Source organism: Syngnathus floridae, chromosome 3, assembly GCF_059516105.1.
Source record: "Syngnathus floridae isolate MCC-2025c chromosome 3, RoL_Sflo_1.0, whole genome shotgun sequence".
In the NCBI taxonomy this organism is placed as follows: Eukaryota; Metazoa; Chordata; class Actinopteri; order Syngnathiformes; family Syngnathidae; genus Syngnathus; species Syngnathus floridae.
Genome location: NC_142415.1, coordinates 15,389,147 through 15,407,995, shown reverse-complemented (window position 1 = coordinate 15,407,995; position 18,849 = coordinate 15,389,147). Strand labels below are relative to the sequence as shown.

The following is an 18,849-nucleotide window of genomic DNA, read 5'->3' as shown; positions in this document are numbered from 1 at the left end:
GTGCAGTGCAGCACACTGAAAATAGCGGGGATAAATAAAATAAATAAATAAATGCAAAAATATTTTTCTATATTAAAATATAAAAAATAAAAATATATATCTATATATATACACATATATAAAATATGAGTGACATTTTCTCTCAAATCTGAGCTCAACAGAACAAAACTGATTTTGTTTCACTTTAAAGGTTCTAATGTCAACATGTTCCCTTCCCTTTTCTTTACAGTGCTGTGTTGGCCTTGCTTGTTCAAATGAAAACAATATCAGTCAGTGCGCCTCTTGCAGCAGAGACGCAGAGAATGAGTCAGAGCAGGAGAGCAATGCAAGGATAGGAAAATAGAAATGGGAATAACATGTCAGAAAGGACAAGACAAATGTTAGAGAAAGGGAGAAGGAGCACTTAACCCCTGGTTAGTGGGGTCACGTCCCAGTGGTCGTGGGGAAGAAGGTCCTACGCCCGCACACACTCACATAAACACACACACTCACACAAACGCACACACATTCTTGTACGTACGTACAAACAATAAAGCATATTAACACACAGTGCCTCTACTGGACAACTAAAACACGACAATTCTTGCCCCAAACCAGAAATCAGACAGTACCAAGACTGAACTGTGATGTAAATAAAAGAACATTAAATAGTAGAAAATGACAAATTTGGCAAATTGGTTGATCGTCTGTGAACTAGATTGCAGTCACAAACTCCTCTTGTTCATTTTATTGTGGTGATCAAGTTGTGAGCGTCATACAAACACACAACTCAATTTGCTTGTGGCAACAGCCTGATTACTGAGGTCACCTGCTGTCTACCGTTTTGCTTCAGTCATAGTTCATGAATATGAATATCAATATTCATGAATATTTGCCTTGAATATGTTTAGCATTATCGGCCACAACCATTTTGATGGCTCATGGGACACCCTACAACACCAAATAATAACTCAGGATGAGATATCAGAGACAATTCTATATATTCTTTGACTTTGGCCCCTCAAATTTGGCCAAATCATCCCCAAGTTACAAATCATATCTAGGCCCATGCTGAAGACATGACTGCAGGACATGTCCATAGACCGCAGTGGGAATTAGAGCAAGTGTATAATTTGTGTGCAAGCATGTTTAAATACAAAGTGTGAAAACAATGAGACAGACAATTGGAGCAGGTGGACAGAAAAGACTGAAATAGAGAGCAAGTAAGTGCAACTTAAAGTGAGAAAAAAAGGGACAGAGCGAGAGAGAAAAACAGAGAGAGAGAGAGAGAGAGAGAGAGAGAGAGAGAGAGAGAGAGAGAGAGAGAGAGAGAGAGAGAGAGAGAGAGCATCAATTATTTAGTGGAGGTAACATGAAGCTTCCTTGGATCAGGCAAACCGCTGTTTGGTCCCCAGAGAGCAGAGAGAATGAATCAGGTTGAATTTATTAGAGATTCTTTGAGTGCACGCATGTGTGTGTGTGTGTGTGTGTGTGTGTGTGTGTGTGTGTGTGTGTGTGTGTGTGTGTGTGTGTGTGTGTGTGTGTGTGTGTGTGTGTGTGTGTGTGTGTGAATACAACTCAGGCACCCACCTTGGTTTCTGCTATTACGACACACACACGGACACATCCTGAGAATCCCAAGCCTGTTTCTAGTTTCATTAATAAAACAGCAGCTCTTTATATGTGCTCTTCCCCTCTCTGTCTTGCCTTTCATCCTCTGTTTGTTCACACACACAGAGGGATTTCACTTATGTGTGAGTGTGTGCGCACGTAACCTCCGACTGGGATTTGGGGATGGCCCGACTGTTTGTTCATCAGTCTGACAATAGTTGGCCCCGCTGTGGTACATATAAAATGTGATCTCTCTTTCATGACAAGTGAAGGGGGGCGTCACTCAATGCAGGCTTTGTCATTAAATGTTCCCTATGGATATTAGTTCGTAATATCAACCAGCTTTGTACATTTTTCTATCGACAAGATTTTGCCATTTGATTTGCATCACTGTCTGGTTTTGTTCATAATATATATCTATTCACATATTATGTATGCATATATATTTATACTAAATATATATTTATATAAATAAATATAATATCTATATATTGTATTTATATATTTATTTATATAAATATATATTTCATTCTTGAAACTATTTTGATGATTCTATGGTTTTCTATGGATTTCTTTTTAATTCAATTTATCTGGTACCGCAGCCTCCTGCAACTCATTGTGTTCAACCTTTGAGATTCCATTAGCTTCACTCTTCCTTGAGTCTATTTTCACTGTGCGTTTTAACTATATGTGAAGCTAAAGCTGAATAAAATGTATCGACGCCTTATGTTCACCTGCGTGTCTGTATAAATTTAGTGACTGTCTTATGAGTGTGAATACATCTGGCTGACTCAGTGCTTCTGTCTCCAGCACGGCAGTTGAATCTTATCTGCACCACCATGACGTCTATGTGTGTGTGTGAGTGTACGCATCATATCAGGAATAGGAATCTTAACAACACTTTTTCACATTAGAGAGCAGGAAACGTCAGAATGCTATTGTAAGAGAGCCACTTCCTGTCCGATAAACAAAAAAAAAAATCTATCTTGCGCACGTATAGACAGACAGGAAGAAATCCTGACAAGCAGAATTTGCTCTGCGTGTGTCTGTGTTTTACGCCATCACTCCCATCAGTCTCTGTTTCTCTTTCTTTCTCTAATAAGCAGAAGTTTGCCGCTGAGGGCAGATGGGGCAGCACAGATGAGAGAGGAGAAGACAAGCATTCAAACAATACAAAGCAAGAAATGCCGTGCGTAGACACATCAACTTTTGAAATTGTTAATAAAGATAATAAAGATTGCTCATAAAGTTTCTTTCTCCACAAAGCAATGGCATATACATATTATTCCATCCATTCTATACAGCTGACTTGTGGAGAAAGACACCACCGAATTGGACACCAGAGAGTTCCTATTAAATCACAGTCAGGCCAATGAACACAAATAAATAAGTAAATTAATAAATAAATCAATAAATATATATTTCTTTATAGTGTATATTGTATGGATACTGCATGTATGTCCTAAGTAGCATCTACACTCCACTGATATGTACCCCCCCAAAAAAAAATATTTATATTTGCGTCATATCAAAACGTGGGTTAGACCATGTGTTTGTAATTTTGCAAAATAACCTAAGCTGGCGGATCTGCACGAGGGAGGTCTGCGCCGCTGTGGGCAATCAAAGCAGCTTCTCCCATTCCCTTGAATAGTGGAAGACAAGTCACACACTGACAGTTTCAACCATGGGGATCCAAAACATCAGCATATATCACAATTGTTTCCCGCTGAAAATGCACTGTCTACAAAAACAGAGCCCTCAGTGGTAATCAGAATCATAACTGCATGCACAGCATTGTCTCCCTCTGGGTCCACAGAAGTCCCGCTGTGTCTTGAGGCTACACAAATTGCCTCAATGTAACACCCTCATCAAGATAGATTTAAGTCTCTGGAGTAAAGAACACCAAAGTTTGTGTTCATCAGTGTTAAACTGAGGCACTCACTGCCATTAGAGCGAGTGACACAAAGTAGAGAAAAGATCTTATCACGCATTGTGATCATAACATGGCTAAAAAGCCATTTTAAACTGAATAACTGAACGTTTCTTCACCATTCCTTCAGAGAACTAAACATGTGGACAGACTCTGTCCATGGTGCTGATAGTGTGCGAACATGAAATGACGTAACACACAGTCCCTGAAGTTAAACACAGAGAGGCATCTAAAACACAATATCCTTTATGAATGGAGGATATTTTTCTTCAGTGTGTAAGCAAATTATCTCATATTCAATTTAATGATTAATGGAAGGAACAATTACAATTAGGGTCCAACCTGCTTATCCTTCCTAATAGCAAATGCACTGTGCAGTCAAAACAAATGTCTGTGGGGTGGTTTAAATTCGGAAAAAAATATTTTCCAGGTCGTTTTCTCTTTTAGCCTATAAGGATGGTAATAAATATGCATGAAGCACACAGCTCCATGCAGGTGACTACTTGACTCCATACGTTCTTGTTTTTCTCAGGCACAAAGGAAGTGAAGGAGATATGAGCGCAATCTCGGGGGAATGAGCAGTTGTGTTTTCACACCATCACAAGCTGAAAACCGACACACTAACGATGTAGATTTTAAAATGCTCCAGTTGAAAGTGTATTTCAAGGGGTGCCATCATTATATAAATTATGTGACCATTTTTTACGAATTCATTTGGAATTTGGGGCGCAAATAAGCAAAGCACAGATTACCACAAGAGGGCAGTGAACTTCTCAACAAGCAACAATCTGACAGATACTGATCACTTCTCTAAGCTTGTATTGCCTCACGCCATTTCCAATTGAAATTAATTGTGATACTAAATATAAATGTAAGAGAATTGAACAGTGTGTATATTTAACCAAACTACACAACCTTGTGATACAAATGTTCATTCTTCCTTCTGGTTCAGCAAATGTTCAAGCCAATAATGACTCAAATGTCTAAAATGAGAGAATAGTTCAAAAGTAATGGATGACATGAGGGGAAGAGAAAAGAGAGCAGGAGGAGGTACAGAGGGGATTTGGGGAGAGGGAAAGAGTGCGGAGAGAAGACGAGGTAGGTGAGCAGGGTCAGACGGCGGGAGGAAGCTAAGGTTTTTATTTCCTGGCGAGGTGGGACCTCGCATTTACCCCTGAGGTCATTGGTCATTGGCAGGGTCGCTTGAGAGCAGGGAGGGGAGGGGGGTTATGTCTCAATCGTGAAGAAGGGAGAATATCTTTGCAGCAAACAAGACAATGAGACAAGTAATGGGAAGAAGATGGGGAGAGAAAGAAGTGGGAGACCTAGTTTCACTCGGGAGGGGAAAGGTTGGAGGAGGTTGAAGGAGTGATAGTCCTCAAGGGAGGATATATGAAATACGCCAACATAACCCCATAAAGACTAAATTGAATCATTCTACTTTAAAATGAACCACCCTTGATATTACGTGAAATATATTGAGGTACACATCAAATCATCTTTCATTGGAGAGATGCTCACCCCTAATATACGTACATACACATTGAATATTGTTAAAGCGGCTAAAAAAATACTTTTTAGGAATAAAATCTGCTGCGTTTTTTTTTATGACCTACTACTAGTGTATGTAATTATAATTTGGAGGTGGTGAATAATCTTTTTCATCTCGCCAAAACAGTGTGCGTAATTCAAATTTAAGCTTCCAACTTTGTGGTAATAGTTTAAAAAGGGTCCTGAAAGGCAGAACAATTCATGAATGTCCAGAGGGAAATTCACATTTCTTCACAGTTCTGGTGTCATTAGTATCATGACTCAATAAATGCATGCCTCTGGTTTCTAAGACCCACGTTTCTATTTGTTCTTAAGACGGCCAGTCACACGTCCCAGTACGTTACTGGACATCTGTAAGACAGAAGATGATTCAGTCAGCTAAAAATATGAATGGCCTTTCAGCTCCGCCAGCCACATGGATTAACAACTCTTGCAGCTTTTCCACTGGGCTCGAACTCTGCGGCAGCATTGGCGCTGACCCACACTGGTGGAGAGACATCGCGTATCAAAGTGGTCAAGTGTGATCCATCGTTGTCTCTTTTGAAATTCTGCTAAAGACTAGGAAGATAAAAGTTTACTATTTGGAGTGGAAAATGTACATGTCCTTTCTTTTTTTTTTAGATGTTGCTCATCGTTATTGGTGTGACAATACGATAATGGATCACGACGAAGTATGAATCTAGTGAGTGATGAGAAATTTCATGTAAAGGCTTATCTATCTTTAGTAATTCCATGAAAAGAGCGCTGAGGGGAAAAACATGCTGTCCCCCTTACTAATGAAGCTTTCAGCCCTGTGCCACATCCCTACAATGACAGCTGGCAGGGGAGGGGCAGGAACTACATGCCATGAAATAAGAGGGGGGAAAAATTGATTAGCAATTTTCATTTGCTGCAAGCTAAACAAAGGAGCTCTGCCGGCGGAAACTCTCTTGACGTTGTTGGGACAGGAAAGTGATCTTTTGGGACCTCAAGGCATCTATTGTTTAGTTAGAGAGGATGTTGGGGGTGGGGGGGTGTTGGGGAAGGGCAATGGGGATTGGAAATGGGAGGGCTGAGGTGAGAAACTTGTGGGGCAAGCAGGAGAGATGTTAAGGGCAAAAGGGAAAAGAGTGACACGGTGGCAGGTGAGGTTAAAGACTGGAAGGAGTAAAAGAAACAGGCCTCACTGGCAAAATTAAAGCACGGGTAGTTCAACGTTTTTAAGTTTTCCATGATATGCGACATCATTCACTGTTGTGCAAAAACTGAATATTCACATCCAAAAAAACAGTAGTTTAGCAGATAGAGAAGAGATATTAAAAATATACTTTACTGCCAAAGTTGTTATGTTATAGCGATGTGTTGGAAAGTCACCTTAGCTTAAGCTAACAAAGAATACATAATATCATAAGTAGGCCAATTAGTAGTATCAGTTTCCGGTGTGTGTGTGGGGAAGGGGTAATCCTTTAAAGAACAGATATTTGAACACAAAACCTGGACCGATTCCTGTAGTAGACAGACAATTTAACAATACTCACAAACATGGACTGTATTTTTTATCCTTTCAGAAAAATGACTACTGCAACTTACTGAGAGGTGGACAAAGTATGCACACCAGAAGGAGCAGCACAATGTCTATTTAAGTGAAGCAAAAAACATGGCAAAATCTGTGACGTTGCTTGAGCTTTGAACTTGCCCTTTCCGTGTGTACAGTTTAATACATTCTCATCAACAGCAATACCAATATAAATTTCTCTCTCTCTCTCTCTCTCTCTCTCTCTCTCTCTCTCTCTCTCTCTCATATATATATATGTATATATATATATACGGTCATCAGGATGTACAAAGTATAACGATGGAAAAAAGACACCCTAATTCATGCAAAACAAATGGAAAACTAGCAGCTGTTAAGTGAGTGAGAGGAGGGGGGAAAATCAACTTTTAAGCAAAACACTAAAGAATTCTAAATTTAATTTTCTGCAAGATTAAACACAATAATGACTAGCTTTATAAAAACCCATAACTAATGGCTTCCAATGAGCTAATCTATAAGCATTGATCTGCTGGGTATCTCACAGACTTGCGGTGCAAAGTGGATAAATGAAAGAGAAAAAGGGGGAGGGATGGATGAGGAGAAAGGAGGATGGGAAAGAAATTACAAAACACACAACTACATTGAGGGAACAACTTTTTTTTCCAAACAATAAAGTTATGCTTGTGTTTGCTCATATAGAGTAACAAATATGATAGACAGCAAAGCAAAAGTACGGTTTTATTATTGCCTTGTTTTGATACTGAAATCAGCAAAAACGTTTGGATTAAATGGGCCATATTTTCTCGCTTCTGGCTGATACTGTATCAGATCGATTATTGGTATCTGACTACTCTAGGCTGCAATATCGGGATCAAATCGATAGTGGAAATGTAGGCTGTGGATCCTGAGGACTGGTCGCCAGTCAACTGCAGATACACGTACATTCCCAAACTCTAAAAGTAAAATGACTTATCCTCTTAAGGCATGTGCTAATCCTGTAGCAGCTGTTTCGTTTTATGCAAAGAAAGAAGAAAACCCCACAACATAGCTGAACAGAATGCAAGGGCGATTTGCAAACTAGCAATATTTTATCTGGCTTATCCTGCACTTGACAACTTTTTTGAGGCTCACTGATGAAGAGCCGAAAGTGGTGGCACATAAGGAGAAGGAAAGCAGGAGGGATGGAGTGAAATGAAACAATCCTCATTTGAGAATGGGCAGAATCTTAAAACCAGAGAGGGTTTCTTGCGTTAATTCCTAGGGATTAACTTTCTAAATACTCCTATTCAAGACAATTAATTCATGCATATATCACTCGCCGGCTCTTTTCATGTCATTTAAGATGATGGAGGGCGACTCTGTGGGGAGGTCGGATATGTATATGGGGATTAATGCACACGGCAATTTCACTATGGGATCACGCGGCTACGTTAACCGTGACGCAGCATATGCACACACACGCTGATGTATACATTGAGATCCTAAAGAGCAAATGAGGCTGCGACTGTGACGACCGAAGGGGGGGGGGGCCTCGAAAAAGTTGACTGACGTATTCTGACAGCTGAATACTAATCATGAGATCAACCTCTGGCTAAATCTACAGGATCTCACCGGGGCTTCTGGCTGGGAGAAGCATAAAAAGGATTAGAAGTAAATACAGCAGGCTTAAGGAGAACAGAGAGACAGCAGTGGACAGCCTCAACAACTTGAAACTAAAGGTTGAGAGTCGGAATCAACGGAGACGTGAATCACAATTAACAAATGAACCTTCCAAAGCTGATAACCATTCCGATGTCGCCAACTGTTTGGTCAGTATGTCAAAGCAGGACATTTTTAGAAGACCTCAGTCAGTCAGTTTGTGGACAAAACAACAATAATATTGAAAACGAGGCCGCTATAAATCTGACATTACATTACACAGTCTCACATATTGGCCAACAAAGCTCACAAACGAACCAGTGACACGCTTAAATTATTGAGCGTCTGACCTCAATTGGTTGGCTGGAGCAGGCTCAAGCGCACTGAGCTGACCTAGGCCACTACGATACAGCGCAGTCAAAACATGCTCACCCTGCAGACACGGGTTTATAAAGTCTAAAAATAAACCGTGGCATTGTAGAGTCACTATGTAAATTCATAAATAAGTGAAACTGATTGGACACCTGAATAAATATAGCCACAGACATGCTATCAATGCACACATGCTATAATTTGATCTGCAAACATATTTGCTGAGTCGGCGGCCGCGCTTGTCCCGCCACGAATGATCAAACAAACTGGACACGCGATTCCCACAAGGCCTCATATGACACGATGCAACCTGGGGATTTTTTAGATGGGGTGTGATGGCATCTGCATTACCACTGGCCGAACATCAGAGTCCATGTGAAAGGAGAGAAAGTTTGTATTGGCTGCCAAATGTCATGATGTCAGTCATTTGGCACTGCGTGTGGTAATCTTCCGCTGTAATGTCACTTAAAACTCTTTCAGAAATATGAGTAAGACATTGGCTCCTACTATAGATGTTCATGAGTGTAACCCAACTAGTGCGACGGCATGCTGCGTGGATTATGTCGGATGATGTTACAAATAGTTCAGTGGGACAAGTTTTTTGGCAAACCTCATCCGGTTCAGACACGTCCCTTCAACCACAAGCCATGTTTTATATGTTAGCTATAGAAACACTTAAAAGTAAAGTGAGTTTTGATGTACTGTCAAAAGATGAATAAAAAGTACCAATATGCTTGCTAAAAACTGTTTTGTTTTGGGAGGTTTTCAAATATGTGTTCCAGTCATTAAGATGATGATAATCCACAAAGGTTGAAAGAGGCAACTGGACTTTTGTTGTTTGAGGAATTTGATTGTTTTTCCCTCATTTTCTGAAAATGATAAATGATAACTTGGGCAATTAGGCTTAAAAGCTAATGATGTGCCTAGTGATTTCCAGCCACATTCAAAGTTGACTATTTCATTTACCAAAAATAGGATTCCTCAATTAACTAGGCTGGGCAAATCGTCGCCATCACAAAACTTTTACCATTTTTGAGGTCTTGTGATCTCATAGTGATTTCATAGATAAAGACAGCTACAAGGACAAATGTTTGTGTGGCCGTTTGGACAAACTGTACCACTCGTGGGATGTTGCACTTTAGATATTCCAGTATGTGAACGTTTTCATCTTGAATGTTTTTTTTTTTTGCCACAATCCTTGCGATTGCTGCAAATGTAGTGCTTAACCTTTTGAAACATTTTCTACAGTCAATTGGCATTTGAATTTTTGGAGCAATGGCTCTATGTTGTTTCTGCCCACTTTTGTTGTTTTCAAATGTGTCACAACCTTTAACGTCTCACACTGGCAGAGATGCAGCCAAACACAGTGTCACCAGTTTGGCAGGTCAGACCACAAGTAGGAAAACACACAAACACAAATGAACACACACACACACACACGTCTTGTAGCGATGCATGTTACTCACTCCGTCCTCCGGCTCTCTTCAGAGTTGCGGTGCAGTTCTCAAGGACGCTGCTGTCTCACATCTCTCGTCACTCTGGCAGAATTTGTCCCTCCCACAGTCTCATTTTCATTCTCAGCTACAGAACATTGCCATCCTGCTCTCCAGTCCTGGATAGCAGCTGAGAAGCAGGGCTCATTCTGGAAAGCCATGGGGCAAGGCTTCGCGCTTTCCTCAAGTGTCTGGTAGTACGAGAAGGAGGAAGTGAGACACTGAGAGGGAGGGAGGAAAAAAAAAAGAGGCGCTGGACCAACTGACCACATGGACGTGCCACTCCAGGACAGCTACCCTCTGAAGAAATCAGGACAAAGTCTCTGCAAGGAAAGAACAAGCGGTTTTAGTGGAGAAGCTTTATACAAAAATGTACATCTACATACATTAGCAGTTAATCTTGGTTGGGAAAGAAGTTAAACATGAGTTACTTATTATTATGCATCACAAACCAGATTTGCTGTAAATTCAGAAAGTTCAGTCACACAATCATTTATTTAACCAGAAATTAGAAAATGAAACCCATTTTTATCATTGAGGTTTTTCTTTAAAAACAAAAACCTGATGTTTGAACTGGTATGTGTAGATTTTTAGATACATTGTGTCAAGTAATTTAAACTAAAACGAGACAGGTGTTTTTTTCTTTCTTTCTTTGTGGGGACTGAAAGGTTACATTGATTCATAACTGGCATGTGCTCAAAAAAACTATAATACATAGTTTACAAAGTCAAGGTTTCAATCACCGCAAAAACTGCCTGTCAGCGTTTCTTTAGGGCAACGTCCGGCTTCAATATGATTGGCTGCTTGGAGAGATCACTAAACGAGATGTGTTTTTGAAGTTATTAATGAGAGGCCAAACGCTTTTTTTTCCCCCGTCCTTACACACACCCAGCAGAGGAAGTTCCATGTTTTACATTTTCAAATGATCACTTCTGTCTAGCATTCCTAAGATATCACAGTGTTCAATTTTCACTTGCCATCAATTCACACTAACTGAACTATTTTTAGAACAGGCCCACGAGCCCACTGACGTGATCTTAAGGGCTGACCTGTTGCTTGTGGCCCCCATGCTGGTGTCCTCTGTAGTTTAGCACAATGTTGAAGCCTTCAGTGCAAATACTCTCGCCTTGCCACAGGGCAAAGGGAAGCCATGCTTATGCATTTATAAAGAAGCAACAATTGATTTTGCTGTGGGAAATGCAACACATCAGCACTGGCTTAACACTCTCGGGATCAATCGGCGTACTTTTACAGAGACATCACCACTGAGTGGTTTTTTTTCCCCCCCTCACACAGTGATAATAGTGTTCACATACAACTTAAGTCAGTCCTGAGCCAAGTATAGCTCTCTGACCAGCTCCAGCAGTCTTTAGGAAGACATTTATCTTATTTTGAAGGTAGTCATTTTATTTTGATGTTGTACTGTATGTGGGCGGTACACGTTGGGACAAACTTCCAACATTGTTGTGCTAAATTTAGCAATTTTTCTAACCCCTCGAGCGGCCACTTCAAAAAGTTCAATATTCATATTCTTTAACTATAACAACATCCATCTCCCATACACTGATGAAAACAAAACAATATAATACTAAATACAAACATACTGTAAATACATTCAATCAAGAAGGAACTCAATTGAGGTTGGCACATTGGCATGGGGCTCGACAACCATTCCAGTTTCTCACATGGCCCCTTTGAAAAATTAAATGCCCTCCCTTGATGTTAACAGCTGCTTACCGAGTTGCCAAATGCCTCTGAAGGTCGTACACATGGATGACAAAAAAAAAAACCTCCCAAAAAAAAAATGCATTGATCGTAAACTAGCAAAATAAACCACTTTAAAGGATTAATTTGCACAACTTTTCCTTTGGCATTTTGAGTCTTTTTTTCTGATATTATTCCAAAAGACGTCATAGCCTCAACAAATATGAGTAAGGAAAATAACGAAAACAAAATCAAGTGTTCACTCGTTATCCAAGTTCAAGTAGTCGTGTGACACATTTCCAATTGTGTGAAGGACGGTTCTTTGAGTAAGTATGAAAATGTGACAACGTCGCTAATAAACATAGTATAAAGAAGAAAAGAAGAGCTCACAGAGGAAAGAGGCTAAAAGTGAGAGAGTGGAGCAGGTAAAGATGGTGGAGGGCAAGGACAGGGGTGTAGGGTGTAAGTCACTCCTGTCCCCATCACCCAGTCCTAATTTACCCGGAACAATCAATCACATGAGGAGGCAGACACTGATAGAGGACTAGCGTGCAACAGGATCCACCTCACACACATCCACACGCACGCATACACCGGGAGACTGAGGCTTGGAATGCAACAGGATCTGTCCGCGCACACACACCTTTTTTGCTGACTTGAGGAAATAAAGTTTGCAGCTCATATCTGTAGCCTCCACGCTGACTTCTAGCAACTAGGCTGTAGTGTGGACCAAAGTCACCTCCAGTCTGTGAGGTCCACGGCATGGGGTCAGGGCCCACGGGAGATGCTGCACACGGGAAACTCAGCTGCGCAATATAATATTAGGACAGACACACTGTCACAAAAATAACGCAATAAAAAATCTCGAGACAGCAAATGATACCTGTAAGGAAATATAACCTGATTAAAGAATTACATCCATGTCAACACTGAAGCTGAAGTTTGGCAGTGACTTATTACAACAGAAACCAACACTGTGAATCTTCAACTCGTTTTCTTATTTATGACTAATTTGACTTAAGACTAATTGAAGTAGTGCTTCATTTATCCAGTAAAACATCCTAAAGCGCCGCTCTGTTTGTGCGTTGTCTCCATTATTTATTAGAAAAGGATGTCACATTTAATTTAAGCCCAGAACAATATTAATGAAAATGGAGCACGGGCAGGTTAGCGGACAAAATAAAATTATCATTGCTTGTAAATAAACAACTTTTACAGTAAAAGTCAAAGTTGGGCAAGATTTGTTTTTCAATTCAATATAGGTTCCACGTTAATCGATTAATCGATGAATAAAGCCCATTTACCTTGAATGTTACAAGGTTTTGATGTGACAGAGGCGTGTAATTCAAAGTCATGTTTACCTCAGCACTGTACGAGTCATTGAGGTTGTAAATTGATGTAAATCTTGCCTTAATTTTGCTCCAGGTTTGCCAATCTCATGCCATTAAACGTATAGCCTGCGTAGCACTTCCATTGATTAACAGAACGACAACAGCGTCAATGTGTCACAACGTGCACTTGAGGTCAGGGACTTATTGCCTAATTTCAACTCGTTCCCCTCCCTCCCGTTGTCTCATCCATTCGCTCATCCCCCCCCCCTGTCTAAATAGATATTGAAGTTTTTCTATTTAGGGCAGAAGGCGTTTAACTTCGTGAAAGGCAGGCAGAGGGCCATCCATCTCGCTATCCACCTCCTGACATCTTTAAATGCTATCGACACACACGGCGAGCATTAACATGCAAAACTGCGCCGCGTGTTTGATTCGATTAGCTCATTGCACGCATTTTGCCGTGCCTTGGTGACGACATTTTGGCTGCGCTCAGACATTTTCACATTGTGACGTTTTAGGTTAAGAGCTAGAAAAAAATCAGATTTTTTTTTCTCTGCGAGTGAGAACCTGTGTGTTCTGTATGTCTGTCATTCTGGGTTTTCTGAATGTGACATACAGAATAAATGAATGTTCATTCTTTTTGAAAGATGAGCAATTTTAGTATTTGGACTGGAACAAAATATTTTTTTAATGTTTTCAGTTGCCTTCACTAAATTAAAAAAATAGCTTTCAATATGGAAAAAAGAAGTGCCACATGAAGCAATGGACAAACCCACTTTCAACTCTTACAAAATGTGGCATTTAGGAAGACCATGGTTTAAATTGAACATTTTTAATTTCACTTAACTGTGCTCGACCTCTTCAGAATGTGCAAGTGTACCTAATGTGGTGTCTCGTGGGTGTATTGACACTGACACAGTACGCATGAGTCAAAGCACTCTCGACTTGTGCCAGCAGAGTTCTGTATCTTTGCTGCCACCTAATGCAGCTCTCACACACACCCCCATTGCTTTTGTCTCCAGGTCAAGCCTGGGACTTTTAAGGATGGAAGAATTGCAGTGCCATTGTCAGACTGCTTAGCTTTATAATAAGAGATGTTTGTGATATGCTAATTTAATACATTTTGCTTCCCTCTTTCTGTCATTCTATTTTGCCTCATCAATCTAATCACTTCTCGCGGATTCCGCAACACACGTGGACGCTGTCAGTGGCCGCTTTAGCACAATATCATGCTATTCTTGCATGCGAGGAGTGCACGCAGGCCCCCGTGCAGACTTGCCTAACACACATATGTGCACAGCCGCTCACACACGTCTTCAATGCTTTTCATTTTAGTGATGGTTCACTTTAATAATTATGAAAATTAAATCAAATGTAATCAGCGGATTAATGCGAGCGATGAGATAATTCAGCCGCATGGTAATGAGATCAGGGTGGATCATCTATAAATCTCCAGCAAAACGCTGTGAACGAGGCAGGCTGGAAGCTCCCCGGCCCCACGAGATGGGATGTAAAGTCAAGTCACCCTCGTGTCTCGCAAATTAATGCTTAGATCGCTTTCATGCGCTGACAGTAATATTTTGGAGACATATTCCCATCGCGGCAAGCTTGGTTAGTTAGCCTACCACGGAGCGTTTTACGATAAGATATGCTAACAGATTTGCATAACCTAAGTATTTTGTATTTTATGTATAAAATGTAATCATTCTTTACAAAAATACATCATCACAGGTGGTGTACATAATTTATGAGAATAAATCTTTCAAAAATTCTAAGTGATTCCTGGTGCTGCTGTTTTGGTTATCAACATCTTTAAATGAGCTCTACAATTGAGAATTTGTTTTACAACGGTTTATGATGATAATCATGGGATTTTTAAAAGTTTAAAAATCCAGAACCACATCCCAAGCCTGTCCTTGTCCTTTTTCTTTGGTCACACACACAGACATATATGCAGGAATCGAACTTGCGGTGTCGGCACACAATACAGGCAGTGTACCCTTACACTATCTGCCACTCTCGCCATCCTTGTCCTTTTTCTATTCCTTCCTTTTATGCCAAAGCTTGTCTTTCCCTTCACTCAGATGGTTCTCCTCGTCCGTCGTCCTTAATCACAGAGTGTGGTGGAATTGATAACCTTCCATTACCATATGTTGCTCCGTGATTAATGTTCTCAGGTCATCCTCGTTGTTTCTCATTCATAGCTCATGTCATGGCCCATAAACGAATACCTAAAAGAGATCCGCGAGATGATTCCCACTCCAAGAGGGCACCGTGAGTGCCGACGCTCGGCGTTAATCTTGAAGTCTTAAAGAGGGCTGTTAAGAGTACTGTAAGAAAGTAAAAAGAAGACACGAGAGGAGAGAAAGGGGTCTTCTTTCTTTGAGACTGAATGAAATATTCCGTTCCATTTTGTCTGGCCGAGCAGGTGTCAGCGTTCTGCCAAATGGAGTTATTAAGGACATAAATCTGAAGCAAGCGCTGATTTGTTGCATCCATCACCGCATGTATATTAGCTACCCTCATTCTGTTATGAATCTGCTGATAACAAGCGTCAAGTATTGGCCAAGAGATCCACAAGCTCCATATGCAACACTATTTTCTTTATAATTAAAACATTTTTGGGAGCCAAGCTGTCTTCAGAAATTCAGTCTATAAGTAGTAACTGAAATAAAATACATTTGAACCAACCTCTAACCTAGAGCATAATGATGAGGTATTATGATGGCAACATAAAAAAATGCTTGTTCAGGGTCAAGGGCATTTAGTTTGGTTTATTTTCAGCATTGCTTAGGTTATCAGCTGACAGCTGTCAACACACTGAAACGCTCTCACCTCTTCCTCGGTGTCTGACAGGAAGTACAACAGTGAGCAAATAGCCCTCGCAGTCACTCAAACGCTTGCATGCCAAAATTGGACATCTTGCTAATGTCGCTTGGTAGACATGAAGTGTAAACACAAAGGTTCAATGCTAATTATTCAGAGACACGAGTTGACCTCAAAACAATTTTTCACTCACTTCATCCACCCATCCGTCCTTTTTTGGCACTAATTTTTATTAGGGTCATGGATAAGCTGGAGGCTATCTGACTTGAGACGAGAGGGGGTACGCATCCTGAACTGGGTACCAGACAATCGCAGGACACAAAGTGGATAAACAAACGGCCATTCGCAATCGTATTCACATCTAAAGAGAAGTCAGTCTTCCATTATTCTCCTACATAGTCTTATGTTTCATTTATGTGGAATTGGGGTTGGACAGGGGTTAGATGCATACGTGTTTTGGGGTGTGATGGTATATAATTATTATTTTCCTCCATTTTTCCACCAACAGACCAGCCACAATTAAGAGGGAGCACACAATAAATCAATTTACAATACACAGGTAGACAACAGATTTTTGCAATGTCAATTCTATTCAATATATTCACTGATTCACTGTCAAATGTGTTGTCTTGTCTTGTTGTCTTTTTATCAGTTTATTGTTACGACTGTCTTCTCACCTGATGAGTGTAGACATGCACGCATAGTGCAATAAATACAATGTGACAACACACTATCACTGGATTGTGAATGCATAATTGATAAGGCCGTAAATTTGATGTTACTCATATGCTTACACGTGTGGGTTCAGTATTGATTACAGAAATTGTGTATTGTTGTTATAATAAGATATACGTTTAAAAATCAGGAGGTTAGGGAAGTTAAAATAATTTACTTGGGTTGATTAGTTCCATGTATTTAAATGAGCGCCCTGTAAAGCAGGGCTAAAAAGCTGGGGCCGTATGAATATTTTTAAACAACGTGTGCTTTGTTTTGTTTGGTTAACTTTGCAGAAATTCCATGACAAATTACATTCCAGTTTTAATTTTAAGTGAGTGTGTATATTTCCCAACGGGCCTTCTTTCTTCCACGGCTTCCCAGAGGACTTAAGTCGACTTCAATCACCAAAGACAATTGAGGTCTAATTAAGCCACTTCTAATTTAAATGTCGGTCTGGAATTTATAATAATATTAGCCTTTACTTACAACGGGCCTACCATGAGACGAGACGCGGAGTGGGTGACTGATGAGACGAACGGCGAGAGAACACAACAAAGACCCGAGTGGGAATGCGCGTGGAAAAACAGCCACTGCAAGGAGGCAAGAATGAGAGGGAGGGAATATGAGAGAACGAGTCAAGTGTGCATAACAATGCGCGTCTATATTTAAATGGTGCAATCGAGCCGCTTGTTGAAACAGAAGCCTTTGACTGGACGGGATGTGCCAGTGAAGGGCCACGCATACATTATGGTGGAGTTGAGATAATTTGTCGACAATTAGCCAAAACAGGCTACGGCGAGAGGCTGATTAGCATGTTGGAGCCAGAGCACCACAGGAATGGAGACGCTGGGGCTTTGAAACCGACATGAATTCAACATGGCTCACACTGGCGTACCTTTCTTTTACCTTCATTTTTCTCGCTGTGTGTTTTAATATTTATGCAGAGGGTAAATATGAATATGAATGTGCTAGCAAACCAACTTGTTTCTGTGTCAATAACAAGAAGAAAAATGAGAGCCGATGAACACGATCCCGGAGGGGAAAATATCGTGGGCACTTTTAGTTAAATTTCTTGTTGCTTTTTTCTGTTAGCGGAGAGCCAACACATCAGAGACCAAAGATTTTTTTTTTTTTTTAATATTTCCGACATGGTTTTTGGTTCCACTGAGATTATTTTAATATGGTGTCTTGTTTTATTCAGATCACATGGTGAAAATATTTGTTCAGGTCTATTTCATTTAAATTGACATAAGGGAAGAAAATGCCTGTCTAGTTAATATGAGCCAAATTTTAAGAATTCCTTTAAAGATAACATAAGGTACTTTTTTTTGTATTCAACATGAAAAAGTTTGCCACACTTTCTACGCTGCACACTCTTTATACCAAACATGATCGATGCAAATGATCTTTGAACGCCATCCAATGACTCGAGTCCAAGAGTCACGAGGGGGGCCATAAATTAACCTTTGTGTTGCCAAGTGCTCAGTTGTAGCAGAAGGTGGGAAATTGCATGAGGATGAATGATCAGTGTATACAACTCATCCACTAAGAAGGCTTACAAAGGCAAACGCGGAGACGACAAATACGTGCTACTATCACAATTGTTAATGGATCAATTGAGTCATTCATTTTGTCTCGCCTCATGCACTCATGGTCATATAAAATATACAGCAAAACATTATATGGAATTATTTCAAATCTCCAACACAACATTAATCAACAGCAATGTGACAGCAAATGTCTGGAGCAAAACAATCACAGCATGCATCTCTTCACCTTTTCTTGCTTCTCTTTGGACCGCAGGCGACGTTTGAAGCTTTATCGTAGGCGCGGCTGTTTCATATCCGCCAGACGAACGCGTTTAATGTCGGAGGGGAAAAGGTAACATCTGAATAATTACGAGGGCGCCAAGCTGCGAACGCAAATTACTGCTACACGGCAACACATGTGTATTACACATACACATGGTCGCACTTGCAGGGAGGGCTACCCAAATATGACGTGCATGTTAGAGTTTGTCCCAGTTCTTTATCTTTAACGCTCGCTATGGTAATAGTAATAACCAGGACGCTGCCTTCTTAGTTTAACTATTTAATGTATGCCGGAAAGATCAATACACAGCTGTGAAGCCTTCTCTGCAAGATTGTGGGAGAAGGTCTAACCTCCACCTACAAAGTCCCTACT

The 18,849-nt window shown here is 40.4% G+C and overlaps 1 protein-coding gene across 4 annotated transcripts in view; it reads right to left on the bottom strand.

The window, feature by feature from the left end:
• Window positions 1-18,849, bottom strand: part of esrrga (estrogen-related receptor gamma a) — a 139,664-nt gene that overhangs the window by 76,427 nt on the left and 44,388 nt on the right. For 2 of the 4 annotated variants that reach the window (XM_088371529.1, XM_088371531.1), the window contains 3 exons: window positions 12,435-12,597; window positions 10,355-10,410; window positions 10,061-10,278 (listed from right to left, as the gene is read on the bottom strand). The gene's annotated coding sequence lies outside the window, so the exon portion shown is untranslated. The remainder of the gene's footprint in view (window positions 1-10,060; window positions 10,279-10,354; window positions 10,411-12,434; window positions 12,598-18,849) is intronic. The other 2 variants (XM_088371530.1, XM_088371532.1) reach the window with 1 other exon arrangement.